Source organism: Cebus imitator, unplaced genomic scaffold, assembly GCF_001604975.1.
Source record: "Cebus imitator isolate Cc_AM_T3 unplaced genomic scaffold, Cebus_imitator-1.0 Scaffold58, whole genome shotgun sequence".
Lineage (NCBI taxonomy): Eukaryota > Metazoa > Chordata > Mammalia > Primates > Cebidae > Cebus > Cebus imitator.
In genome coordinates this window covers 1,768,519-1,783,028 of record NW_016107373.1, presented here as the reverse complement: position 1 = coordinate 1,783,028, position 14,510 = coordinate 1,768,519, and the positions used below count along the sequence as shown (strand labels likewise).

At 37.4% G+C, this 14,510-nt stretch overlaps 1 protein-coding gene and 1 long non-coding RNA gene across 19 annotated transcripts in view; one reads left to right on the top strand and one right to left on the bottom strand.

Annotated features, from left to right (window-relative positions):
* The window catches only part of PHF21A (PHD finger protein 21A), a 197,826-nt gene that overhangs the window by 76,701 nt on the left and 106,615 nt on the right, over window positions 1–14,510 (bottom strand). The window lies entirely within an intron of this gene.
* Window positions 7,835–14,510, top strand: part of LOC108304881 — an 18,829-nt gene continuing 12,153 nt past the window's right edge. The window contains exons 1-2 of the long non-coding RNA XR_001825448.2: window positions 7,835–9,492; window positions 11,701–11,709. This is a non-coding gene — a long non-coding RNA (uncharacterized LOC108304881). The remainder of the gene's footprint in view (window positions 9,493–11,700; window positions 11,710–14,510) is intronic.

Sequence of the window (14,510 nt, the reverse complement as noted above, 5' to 3'; positions counted from 1 at the left end):
ACTAGGATGATGACTAGCACTTACAGAAGATTAAAAATAAGAATGATATATTATGTAGAAGAGAAGTAAAGATGGAAGTATTAGCATGGCTCAGCACACTACAGAGCACATGAATTTTAATTTGAAAAGTACTGGCAAGGCCTTGCACGCAGGTCCACACAAGTGCCTTTAAAAGCTCCATTAGACTCTGCAGACATTTGCCCTTCATCAATTGCTTCCTATGCCAGGATTTCCTTTTTGAGTGTTGCAACCTAATATTCTTCACCCGGGCAACCACAGCCTATTTTGGAATGGTTCCCTATTTCAGAAGCCTCAGTGCTGTTTCCATTTGGAAATACATCTTTATGAAAATATGTATCATTCTCAGAACAAAAATGCTTCAATATATTAAGTTTCAGCTGTAAGTGATATTTTTAGAAAAGTGGTAATTTCAGAATCTCTACTTCAAAATTACAGAGTTGTGTTTTTTTTAAATGGAGTCACAAAGTAGAAAATTAAAAAGATATACCAATGAATAAAATCTTGTCTCCCCTTTTCCTTATCCCATTTCATTTTAAAATGTTTAAATTTATTTTCCATATATTCTTAAAATCATCAAATTGTGCACACTGGTAAGAAATTTCATCCAATATTCATCTTCATAAAAACCAAATAACTCAATGCAAAAGAGCTCTTAACAGTCAATTTTCTAAGAAATGGTCTGACATCACAGATGGTGTTTTCTATATAACAAAGTGAATCAATTCGAGATGTCTTGGACACTGTAAAAAACTTGTACTTTTGACCAAAGGCAATGGATTTCACTTTTAATAGATAAGAAATGAGACACTGGGGAGGGGGAAGGGATAGAGAAGAGAAGGAAGTCCTTGTTCTAAGATTATATTTAAAGCTATTTAAAACATGTAAGTGACAACACTTCATAAACTAAAATATTTTATCAGTAGCTATAACAGAATACTCTCTATCCTTTTCTTCAACATAACAGTTTTAAAGAACTGTGCTCATTTGACCTCTTATCAAACAAAAACTCAATTTTCTTCATATTGGTTTGCATAGCACAGACTATTTACTTTTTCATAGTACTTAAATTTTACTGTGGATGCGGGCTGTATCTGCCAGGCCTAGATTGCTTTCCACTGAACTGTCTCCTCAAGACTAAAAGGCTCATAATCAAAAAGATGTCTTTGTAAAATAGAGTTTATGCCTCCTGAAGAAACCATCTCTCCTTCTCTTCCATTCACTACACACACGCCTACATACACTCAAAATTTATTCCCCTTCTTTATCATGGCCACACTCAAGAAAAAACACAGGGAAACAGATAAGCCCAAGCACTACACAACAAAGTTTACTTTTTCCCTTTGCGATAATAATATTATCTCTTACCGCAAACGTCTTTGAATATGGAAAATGAGACTCTGCAGTTAAATTTTAACATATGTATGTATACACCCAACTAATATAACAGTCCCCCCTTATCGGTAATTTCACGTTCTGCAGGCTCAGTTACCAAGATCAACCACAGTCCAAAAATTCAGGTTGAGCATCTTTAATCTGAAAAATCTGAAATCCAAAATGCTCCAAAATCCAAAACTTTTTGGGCACTGATACGGTGCCACAACTGGAAAATTTCACACCTGACCTCAAGTAATGGGTCACAGACAAAATGCAGTCAAAACTTTGTTTCATGTACAAAACAATGTAAAATATTGTAAAAAAAAGTTATACAAATTTATGCTTGGGACCAGAAGTATTTCAGATTTTGAAATTTTTCAGATTGTGGAATATTTGCACAATATAGTTACACTTTGTATATACCAAATAATCTTAGGCAGTTGCTTTTTTTGGTTGAAGGTTTCCAAGATCATAAGAAAAGCAAAATCCTCATTTGCAATATTAATTTAATTAATGGACACCAAATGTTCAAACCTTCCTGTTCTGACTTATAAAACAGGTTATGTTGACTCCACTGGCAAATGCCTGGTTATTCTCAGCTTTTTATTACATACTAGGTAAATGAAACTGTATCAATGATCCTTAAGAAATTTGAACTGCCTTATACTGGAATAGTTAAATAAACATTAGGGGAAACATCAGCACCAACCACTTACTCCCCATGAGCAAGGAATAAAAGAATAATATTTGTAGCACAATTAAGTCTCCATAGCTCAAGATAGATCATCCCATCAATTCTGAAACAATTTACTCTAAATGTATGAATCTGATCATAAAGAAAAAAAGAAACCGTTCTAATAAAATGGGGAAAGGCTTTTTTTCCATGTGAAATGTATTCATTTCTTTAAAAGCTTCAACTTCAGAACTCTTAAGAACAGTAAGGAAATAAAACACGTAAGTAAAAAAGCTTAATTATTTGGTGTCTACAAATGCCTGTGGAAAAGCACAATTTTTAAACTTTGAAAATGGACTGATCTAATATAAAAGTCTTTGTTGATAATAAATAATTCAAAATCACACAAGAGAGAATTAAAGAATTGGGATGTTCATTGTTATTTTACATTTATGATTAAAGATCCAGAATAACTGACAAGTGGATCACCGTTGACATAGTTCCTATAAATAAGAACCAAATGCTTTTAAAAATTAAATGTAAGCTTCGTGCTTTAAAAACAGTCTGCTCTCCATTTTCATTTATCTTTCACTGCTTCTAGAAGCACTGGAAACAAGAATTATTTTAATAGGGCAAAAAATCATGAACAATTAGTAAATTCATAATCTTTCAGTTGTATATACAATTAGGGTAAAGGCTAAGTCAAATCCAGAATTAACAAGTACCTAATGAAATTCTGCAACTTGTTACAGTTCTTTAGTTTGAATAAATCTTCCCTCAGTGTCCTATCTTCCTAAACTTTCTGAATAACCTCTACAAATCATGCTGTATAAATAACAAGGAGTCTAAAAGTTTACCGCCACACTTAACTCTCTAAAAATACTAAAAATCAGTTCAACTACAGAGGCAGCTGTCTGCCTAAGCTAGAGGATGAAGTTATCCCTTAATGAATTAACGCCATCTAGTGGGATCAGTGAGATTTCAGTTGAAACTAGTTTATAACAGGTTACTACAATCTATTCAACTGGCCAAAAGTCTTATTTAAAAATATACACTTGTATTAACTATTGAACTGTCTTAAATGCCTATTAGAATGTGATATACTTGCCTAGAATAAAAATGGCACAAAAATACTTTAAGACCAACAACCCTCCTTTGGCATAATATTTCTATTCTTTCCTTCAAAGGCACAAAATATAAATCAACAGGTATTAACAATATACATTTTCAAAGATCTCAGAAAGTGCAAAGTCAGAACAACAGTAAGTAAAATTTAAAGATAACAATAGTGATTGCTATTATTTACTTATTAAGTGCATAGCATGTGCCATATACTTCACAGTTTTAATCTTTAGAGCTTTCCTGCAAGCTCATTTTACAGGTGATTTCCCATTATGAAAACACTTAAATATAGAGTGACTAATTTAAAAAGTGATCTTTCTTCCCTCCAACCATAATGAATGTCTCATCTAGCAACACTAGCTCACTGCACATCTACCATGTGTTCAAAAACATGCAAAGTGATAGTCAAAGAGATGAAAAGGGCCCTGGCTTTTCAAGGAATCTAGACAGTGCTGAAGCCAGGAATCTGTGTCACTTTACAAATATCTTTTTTTTTTTTCTTTTGAGACGAAGTTTCACTTTTGTTGCCCAGGCTGGAGTGCAATGGCACGATCTCAGCTCACTGCAACCTCCACCTCCCAGGTTCAAGCAATTCTCCTGCCTCAGTCTACTAAGTAGCTGGGACTACAGGTGCCCATCCACCTGAAACCCCATCTCTACTAAAAATACAAAAATGCCCAGCTAATTTTTGTATTTTTAGTAGAGATGGGGTTTCATCACATTGGCCAGGCTAGTCTTGAACACCTGAACTCCAGGGGATCCGCCCACCTCAGCTTCCCAAAATGCTGGGATTACAGGCCCCATCTATCTTTTATCATAGTTTTACTGTTGATAAAACACCATGCCAGGCCCCATCTATCTTTTATCATGGTTTTACTGTTAATTGTATTCACATTAAAAATAAACTGCTAGCGTGAATATTAAATCCATAAGTTTAAAATTTAGTTACATTAATTTAAATCTAAAATTGATGAGACAGAAGTGAGATATGTACCCTTCACATAACCTAACAATGGACATTCTGCCTTTAACTTCCATTAATATGACTTATTTTTATCATTTTCAAATCTTAGAACAAAGGACTTTTCCATCTTACTCCTCAGTGGAATGTCAGTCTTAAAAAAGGTACAGGATCTATCAGAACAATCTGTGTTATTATGTTATTTACATTTCTAATAGCATATCTGCTTCTACTTTTTCTCTGTGTACTTGGGATTACCAAGCTTACCATGCTCCAAGTAAGAACAGAAGGGAACTAAAATAAAATGTGTTTAATGTTTTTCTTTTTTTTATTTTTTTATTTTTTTATTTTGAGACAGAGTCTTGCTCTGTTGCCCAGGTTGGAGTGCAGTGGTGCGATCTCGGCTCACTGCAAACTCTGCCCCCAGAGTTCAAGCAATTCTCCTGCCTCAGCCTCCTGAGTAGCTGAGATTACAGACGTGAGCTACCATGCCTGGCTAATTTTTGTATTTTTAGTAGAGACATGGTTTCACCTATTGGCCAGGCTGATCTTGAACTCCTGACCTCATGATTTGGCCGCCTCGGCCCCCACAAAGTGCTGGGATTACAGGTGTGAGCCACTGAACCCAGCCTGTTTAATGTTTTTCTAACCACTGACTGGTAGGTGAAAATTAACATAAAGTGAAGTTCAGAAAGTAACCTGCAAACTATCCCATTTTCTTTTTGGGAATGTTAACTTTAACATTTCAGCACCTTCTCCTACAACGTATATTTGTTTACTCACATATGCCCATACATTCCATTACGTAAAACACTAAACTAATATATAATGTTCAGAAGATAATATATAATGTTTAGCTGATAACGCAATAAAATCTCAAAACATTTGTAGGGTCTTCAATGGAAATTTTTCTCTGCGTATGTCCTTATTAAAGAAAATACAGAGCAGAGTTCCATACTGTAAAGCATATCCAGGCCATTATGGACCATATATGGCCTGGGTTCTGAAAAGATTAGCTAAGCTGAATCAAAATTCCTCTTGCTTTCCTGAAGGACTCAGGAAATAGATGGCATACATCTCATCTTGACCCAGATTTGCTTTAGTAGTGAAGTGCCAGTGTCTTGAAAGCTACTCCATGGGTCAAACGTAGAAGACAGGAAAAGAGACTGCTTTGACTGGCTGTCAGATCTACCTGTATATCTAGCAAAGGAAGAGAAACAGCAAGATGTGGTGGAAATGCGACTCGGTTTTGAGTATGAAAACCTGGTGCTGCTGGACAAGTCACACTCTCTGAGTTCTAGTATATTCGTTTGTAAAATAAAAATGAAAATAATATAATGCATGTTTATCTATCTCATATAAGTAAATCCAAATATAATTTTTGCTAGATTTAAGTAAATGTGAATGCAACTGCAAAATGCTATGCTTGCAACTGTAAAATGTGAATGCAACTACAAAATAATCTTGTCAACTCTATCCACTCTCATTCCACTACTTATTTGACCAGTATTCACCCTCCATCTTAATCAGATCCTTCAATCAGAATGGACTCTTCCCTGCTAGGTGAACTCAACAAACTGGTTCACATTTCTAACTTTCTGTTGATGATGTTACCTGGTCCTGGAGTACCTTTTTCTTTCACCCAATTCTGTTTATCCATATGCCTTTGAATGTTCTGATAAGTTCCATTTTCTTTATAAAACTTTTCTGTGAGACCCTATTATACCAAGTGTCTGAACCATACCATTTAACATCTAAACATATAATGATGATAGCTGCACACATTTATTATAGCACTTACTATAAGGCAGGCCCAGTTCTAAGCACGCTGACTATGCATTACATAATTTAATCTTCAAAGCAATCCTAGGAGATAGGTACTGTAATATGCCATTTTACAGATAGAGAAACTAAAGCACAGAAAAGTAACTTTCCAACATTCCAAAAGCAGTAAATGGCAGAGCCAGAGCAGGCTTCCAACTTGGGCAGTCTGGCTACAGAGCCCATCCGCTTAGCAATATAATTCTTCTTGTTCACTGTTTTGTGTGTTCTGCTTTTGTCTTTTGGCCTAGAATGTATGGTCACTCAGGATAACAGTCATTTGATCTGGTATACCTCTTTCATCACCTTGCATTTTTCTGGCTTACACAGCATTTTCTGTTTCAGTATTTCCTTGAAAGAGATAAATGAGCCATCAGTCACTTTATAGTATTTTCATTAAATAAGTATCCAAATTTGTTCAGCTTCTAACAGAAGATTACTCCTGCTTCTAGCCCAAAACCAAAAAATTGTGGGGAAGTCTGAGGAACATTCATTTAGTCACTTAACAATACCACACTAAAAGAAAGGGGAGAAAAATATACCAAGTTTGAAAGTCACTGCAGGAATGAGAATAATCATTTAAAGACAAAAACTAAAGCTCTCTCCTGATTTACACTAATGAAGCAGCCTCCTGAGCATTTCTAAAGGAAATTAATAATGGAGACTTAAGAATTCAGTGGTTAAGTCACCTGGGACCAGGAACAGGCCAAGATATACAACTATTTTTTAAATGTCAGCATTTTATAAATATAACTGACATTACAGTTAACAGAGGCTTTTCTCTTAAATACAAGTTGTTATTTATACCTCACAACAATTTACAGAAGAATAACGTGAAACTCAAGGAGATTTAGTGATTTGTCTAAAATTAGACAGATAAGTGGCAACCCCAGGAACCAAATCTTTGTTTCTTAATTCTAATGCCTGAGTTCCTTTCTGCTTTACAACATTGCTTGGGAATAGTGGTGTGAATAACTCAAAATTAAATTATATTTGGCACTGGAATATGCTTTTTGGGGTCTTATCTTTTGGTAATTCATAATACTGCAAGTCAACAATCACAAAACAAAAAAATCTTGGCTGTGGAAGAAATAACATGTTTTCTAAGCCAGCATGCAAAGCCTTGGCCCACAGAAGTTAGAGAAGAACAGGAAATCAAAATAAATGTATTTCTGTGCCTCTCTTTCCCCTTTATCTTGGAAATTCACTGTGCCTCTCCCTGACTAACTCTACATCCCTATCCAGTGGACTGGGGATAATAATAGTAGTTCATTCATAAGTCTGAATTGTTGGGGGCAATTAAAGTAACCAGAGAGTGAACAGCATCTTACCATCTTTCTCTCCTACTATAATAAGCATGATCAAGTCTCCTCTGTATAAAAAACTTTCTCTCACACACTCATGTACGCGCGTGCACACATACACACACACACACCTCTCAATAAAGTGATCAATAGAGTGCCCAACAGAAAATAGGCATCTGCTTAATTATAGTTCCCTTTCCCCTTTACCACAAAACTTCTTAAAGGAGTTACTGGGCTCTCTGATCTTGACACTAGATCATGAGGTCCTTGGGGAAAAGAATTAACTTTTATTTTGTAACTTCACTTTTTAGCCTGGCTAGTGATAGCATGTTTAAAAATGTTCAGTGAGGTTGGGGGTAATGGCTCACACCTATAATCCCAGCACTTTGGGAAGCAGAGACGGGTGGATCACCTGAGGCCAGGAGTTCAAGGTCAGTCTGGCCAACATGGCAAAACCCTGCCTCTCTTAAAAATACAAAAATTAGCTGGGTGTGGTGGTGCATGCCTGTAATTCCAGCTACTCAGGAGGCTGAGGCAGGAGAATCGTCTGAGCCCAGTAGGCAGAGGTTGCAGCAGTGAGCCAAGATAGCACCACTACACTCCAGCCTAAGCAACAGAGTGAGGCTCGGTCTTAAGAAAAAAAAAAAAAGAAAGTGTTCAATGAACCAATTGTTGAAGAAAGAAGATTGGCAATTTCTAAGGTACCTTCTACCTCTGGAAATCTAGGATTTCAAGACATCTTCTGCTTGGTGGTACTAAGCATTGCTGTTCATTTCTAAATTCAAGAAAGAGTTCTGGTTTAAGTCCTTTCTCTTTTCTGATTCCCGCAAAATACAGATGTTCTTTCAAGCAATGTATTTAGCTAACAAAAGTTCCCTAAAGCAAAATAGTAGATGTCCATGAGCTTGGCAGAGGGGAATTTTAGAGCAATTTTTATTTACTGCTTGATTGCAAAGATCACTCTTAACTCTTGCCTTATTTTTATCCTATGCAACATAACAAAACAAAAAGGGTAAAACATTAGGCACAAAAATTAGAAGCACGCTGCACACTCTAGGTCCTTCACTCTGTCTAGATTTCCAAATGACCACCACCTTCATTACTTCCTGTCCATCCTGGGACCCACGATAAACCGCTTCTACTATGTCCTCTCTTTCACTAGCCCCCTTTTCCTTTTGACCTTCATAATCCCTAGTCCTGAGCTGCTCATTACTACTGGAAAGAATCCTTCAACCAGGCCAAAGGCTCTGCCTGAAGTTCATGCATCTTTGCCCTAACTTTCTAATCATTCATGCATGATCATCTACCCATTTCCCTCAGAAGCTATTCAAATCTTTGTCCTTCTTGACCTCTTTGTGCAACTACACTACTACTGACCATGCTCTTCTTAGACCTCTCTGCTTTCCTGTCACCATCTGCTTCATTCTCTTTCTCTTGGCCTTGAAAGCTCCTTCTCAGACTCTTTTATATTCAGATGCTTTTCAAGTTTCTGTCCAGGCCTTCTTTGTTTCCTCTCTATTCTCATTTCCTGGATAACAACATTCAGTCTCAATGAAGCAATTATCTCCTTCACAAACAGTAAAGGACCACACACCTTGGACATAATTCTGGCCCTCATCACTAGCTGTTTTGGTTTTCTGCAGGTTAACTCACTGTAGTCTCTGGTGACTCATCTCTTAAATGGAGATAAAAGTAGCTACCTCAAAGGGCTGTGAAGATTAAATGAGGTAACATATATCAATATCAAGTACCTAGTACGGTGCCTAGAACACAGTAGAGGTAACTCGGTATCACGAGCGCTGGCCTCTCCTGCAACCCTACACCCACGTTTCTAATTGTATGATAAACATTTCTATCTTCATATCCACCAACAACTCAAATCTGGCCTGCTTAAGACCAAACTCATCATTGTCTTCCCTCTCTTGCAGTTTCCCATCTTAATTATACCCTAAGAGCTCATGCTGGGATTTCTAAGCATGTTCACTTCATCACATCCCCCCAACTCTTTACACAAAATTAGTCTTTGCACTGTCTTGTACTTCTGTCCTGCTACTATACCTCAGGCCTCACAGAGGGAAAATTTACTGTCAGTCCCCTTATCCTTGGGGGATATGTTCCAAGACCCCCCAGTGGATGCTTGAAACCGCAGATAGTACCAAACCTTGTATATACTATGCTTTTTCCTATATATTCACACCTACGATAAAGTTTAATCTGTAAGTTAAACTTATTTAGACCCGGTTAAAACTGGGTATTAGTATATACCCAGTAATGGGATTGATGGGTAAGAGATTAACAATAACTCATAATCCAAATTTATAAGAATATACTGTAATAATGTGAGATGAATGGCATAGGCACTGTGAATAGAAAATTCCAGAAAAAATAATCCTTAAGTTTTAAATTGCACGCCTAGAGTAACCTGACGAAATCTCTCCCTGTCCCACCCCTTCCCACCCAGATTGCCATTGGTTACTTAGTAGCTATCTCGGTTATCAGATCAACTGTGGCAGTATCACAGTGCTGTGTTCAAGTAACCTTAATTTTACTTAATAATGGTCCCAAAGCGAAAGAGTAGTGATGTAATATTTTTGGGCCTCAGCTGACCATGAGTAACTGAAGCCACAGAAATGGAAACTGCAGGTAAGTGGGGGAGTACTGTGTAATGCCTTCCTAACGGATTTCTCTCCATCTAAAGCAGATACGGTCATGTGTTGCTTAACAACTGGGATATCTCCTGAGAGATATGTATCCTTACGTCATTCCATTGCTGTGTGAATATCATAAAATGTACTTAAACAAACTTAGATGGTACAGCCTACTACGCCTAGGCTGTATGGTAATAGTCTATTGCTCATGGGCTACAAACCTAGGAGCATGTGATTGTAATGAATACCGTAGGCAAAACAGTATTTGTGTATCTAAATATATCTAAAATTAGAAAAAATAAAGTAAAAATACACAGTGAACGATAAAAAAAAGGTAAAGCAGCTTGCAGGACTGGAAGTTGTACTGGGTGAGTCAGTGAGTGAGTGGTTAATAAATGTGAAAGCCTAGCACATTACTAGACACTACTGTAGACTTTATAAACATTGTATATCTAGGCTCCACTAATTTAAATTTCTTTGAAAAACATTACTATTATTTATTTATTTTAGATCCAGGAGTACATACACAGGTTTCTTACAGCAGTATATTTCATAATGCTGAGGTTTGGGCTTCTATTGATCCTGTCACCCCCATGGTGAACATAGTACCCAACAGGAAACTTTTCAGCTCTTGTCCCCATCCTTCCCTACTCACTGTTGAGTCCCTAGTGTTTACTATTCCCATCTTTATGTCCATGTGTACCCAGTGTTTAACTTCCACTTATAAATGAGAACATATAATATTTGTTTTCTGTTTCTGCATTAATTCCCTTAGGATAATGGCCTCCAGCTGCAGCCATGTTTCTGCAAAGGATATTATGTTGTTCTTTTTATGGCTGTGTAATATTCCAGTATATATACACCACATTTTCTTTATCCAATCCACTGCTGATGGACACCTACATTGATTCCATGTCTTTGCTATTGTGACTAGTATGGCAATGAACATACAAGTGCAAGTGTCTTTTTGGTAGAATGAGGTATTTTCCTTTGGATATACACCCATTAATGGGATTGCTGGTTCAAACAGTTTTTTAGTTCTTTCAGAGATCTCGAAATGGCTAAGCCTGAACTAATTTATATTTTCACCAATAGTATATGTGTTCCCTTTTCTCCACAGCCTCTCCAATATCTGTACTTTTTGACTTTTTAATAATAGCTATTCTGACTGGTGTAAAGTGGTATCATTGTGGTTTTGATTTGCATTTCTCTGATGATTAGTGATACTGAACTTTTTTTATATATTTGTTGGCTGTTTGTATGTTTTCTTTTGAGAAGTGTCTGTTCATGTCCTTTGCACACTTTTTTTTTTTTTTTTTTGAGACAGAGTCTCACTTTGTTGCCAGGCGCCAGGCTGGAGTACAGTGGCACAATCTCAGCTCACTGCAACGTCCGCCTCCTGGGTTCAAGCTATTCTCCTGCCTCAGCCTCCTGAGTAGCTGGGACTACAGGTGCACGCCACCACACCCAGCTAATTTTTGTATTTTTTAGTAGAGACAGGGTTTCAACCATGTTGGCCAGGATGGTCTCAATCTCTTGACCTCGTGATCCGCCCGCCTCGGCCTCCCAAAGTGCTGGGATTACAAGCTTGAGCCACCATGCCCAGCCCCTTTGCCCACTTTTTAACGGGGTTGTTTTTTGCTGTCGTTGATTTAAGTTCCTTATAGATTTTGGATATTAGTCTTTTGTTGGCTACACAGTCTGCAAATAGTTTCTCCCATTCTGTAGGTTGTTTGCTCTGTTGATAGTTTCTTTTGCTATGCAGAAGCTCTTTAGTTTAATTAGGTCCCAAGTGTCAATTTTTGTTTTTGTTACAATTGCTTTTGAGGACTTAGCCATAAATTCTTTGCATAGGCCAATGCCTAGAGAAGTATTTACAAGGTTTCCTTCCTTCTTTCCTTCCTCCCTCCTTCCCACTCTCTTTCTTTCTTCAGATGGAGTTTTGCTCTTGTTGCCCAGGCTGCAGTGCAGTGCTGTGATCTCAGCTCACTGCAACCTCCACCTCCCGGATTCAAGCCATTCTCCTGCCTCAGCCTCCCGAATAGCTAGGACTACAGGCACGGGCCGCCATGCCTGGCTAATTTTTTGTATTTTAGTAGAGATGGGGTTTCACTATGTTGGTCAGGCTGGTCTCGAACTCCTGACCTCGTAATCCACCCGCCTTGGCCTCCCAAAGTGCTGGGATTACAGGCATGAGCCACCACACCTGGCCATACAAGGTTTTCTTCTAGGATTCTTATAGTTTGAGATTTAAAAAATTTATTTCTTCAATAATAAATTAACCTTAGCTTAGTGTAATGTTTTGCTTCATAAAGTTTAATTTTTAAAGTTTTTGACTCTTTGTAATACAGCTTAAAACATATTGTACAGTTGTATAAAAATAGTTTTTTATCCTTATAAGTTTTCTATATTTAAATATTTAATTTTTAAACTTTTTAAACATTTTAATTAAAAACAAAGATACAAACACACACATTAGCCTAGGCCTACACAGGGTCATGATCATCAATATTACTGTATTTTACCACTATACCTTATCCCACCGCAAGATCTTCAGGGGCAACGACATGCATGGAGCTGTCATCTTCTATGATAACAATGCCTTCGTCTGAAATACCTCCTGAAGGACCTGCCCCAGGCTGTTTTACAGTTATCTATCTGTCTGTCTGTCTATCTATGCAGAAGGCGTATATTCTAAAGTAACAATAAAAAGTAAAAACATAAACTGGTAACATAGTCATTTACTATTATCAAATAGGTACTATACATGTATGTCGTGCTATAGTATTATATGACTGGCAGCACGGGTTTGTTTACACCAGTGTCACCACAAACATGAGTAATGTATTATGCTACCAGGTTACGATGGCTACTAAGCACCAGAAAATTTTTAGGTCCACTATAATCTTATGGGACAACCATCATACATGCGGTCTGTTGTTGACCTAAATGTCTTTGTATGACTGTAGATCCTTTTGCTAGCAGAACAATCTTTCTCAAATTTGCCAGTGTCTTCTCCCTAAACTCCTAGGTAAGGCATTTAGGGTCCTTAACAACTATACTTTACCTCCCATTAGATCCATTCCTTCAATCACTGAATTATCTGCTATTTCCAGAACATAAAATGCTTTTTTCTGCCTCTGTAACTTTGCTTAAATTATTCCCTCTCTTATCCAATACCTTTCCTACCTGTCCAAACCTTACCCATTCTAGAAAACCCAGATCAAATACCATTTCTTACACAAGCCCTTCCCTAATCCCCTACTCAGGATTAATAAATCCCTTCTCTATGTTCAAAGAGCACCTGTCTATAACTCTAGGATGTCACATGATATAATCTATTTTATACTGCAATTTGTAGTTTATATGTCTTTCTCCTCTACTATACTGCCAGCACCTTGAGAACATGGGGAGACTAGGTCTTACTGATTTTATAGCCCATCACCTGGAACTTGGCAGCCCTTACCAATGTTTGTTAAACTGAACTGAATAATTATATCATTCTATCATCTAGAATAGAGACCCATAGCACTTAAAAATTAACTAAACAGACACAACCTCAACAAATGACCAAAATTTATATCAGCACTACTGGGGCAAATCAACATGAGATGCCCTGATGTGAGGAAGTCACAAAGTAGTGTTCTTACTAAAAATGTTTCATCTGGATTTTTACATTTTTTATTTGAGATAGTCTCACTCTGTCACCCAGGCTGGAATGCTGTGGCGCAATTTTGGCTCACTGCAACCTCCACCTCCCACGTTCAAGCAATTCTCCTGCCTCAGCCTCCTGAGTAGCTGGGACTACAGGAGCACCCCATCACGCCTGGCTAATTTTTTATTTTTAGTAGAGACGAGGTTTCGCCATGTTGGACAGAATTCAGGTGATCTGCCTGTCTCGGCCTCCCAAGGTGCTGGGATTACAGGCCTCCACACCCAGCCTAATCTAGACTTAATCATGAAGAAACAACCAGATAAATAAAAACTGCAAGGCATTCAGCACTGAAAGTAGTCTGGTCTCTTCAACAAATGAACAGCTGCCCCTCCCTTCAAAATAATGCCAGGAAACTGCTGGATACTTTACCACAGAAAGTTTGAAAAGTACTCTATTAGAGAACAACATTGAATCACTTTTTTTTTTTTTTTTTTTTTTAGTAGAGATGGGGTTTCACCATGATGGCCAGTCTGGTCTTGAACTCCTGACCTCAGGTGATCTACCCACCTCAGCCTCCCAAAGTGCTAGGATTACAGGCGTGAGCCACCGCACCTGGCTGAATCACTCTTAAATTTACTGAGTGTGACACTTGTACTGTGGTTATCTTAGAGATAAACTGAAATTTTCAGGGGTTAAGTATCATAATACCTACAACAACGAAAAAAATAAATATGTATATATAGAAAAAAATAATGGGACTTTTAAGGTCATAAAATTTGCATCTATTAATTTTTGTGGGTTTTTTTTTTTTTGAGACAGAGTTTTACTCTTGTTGCCCAGGTTGGAGTGCAATGGTGTGATCTTGGCTCACCACAACCTCTGCCTCCGGGGTTCAAGCAATCCTCTTGCCTCAGCCTCCCAAGTAGCTAGG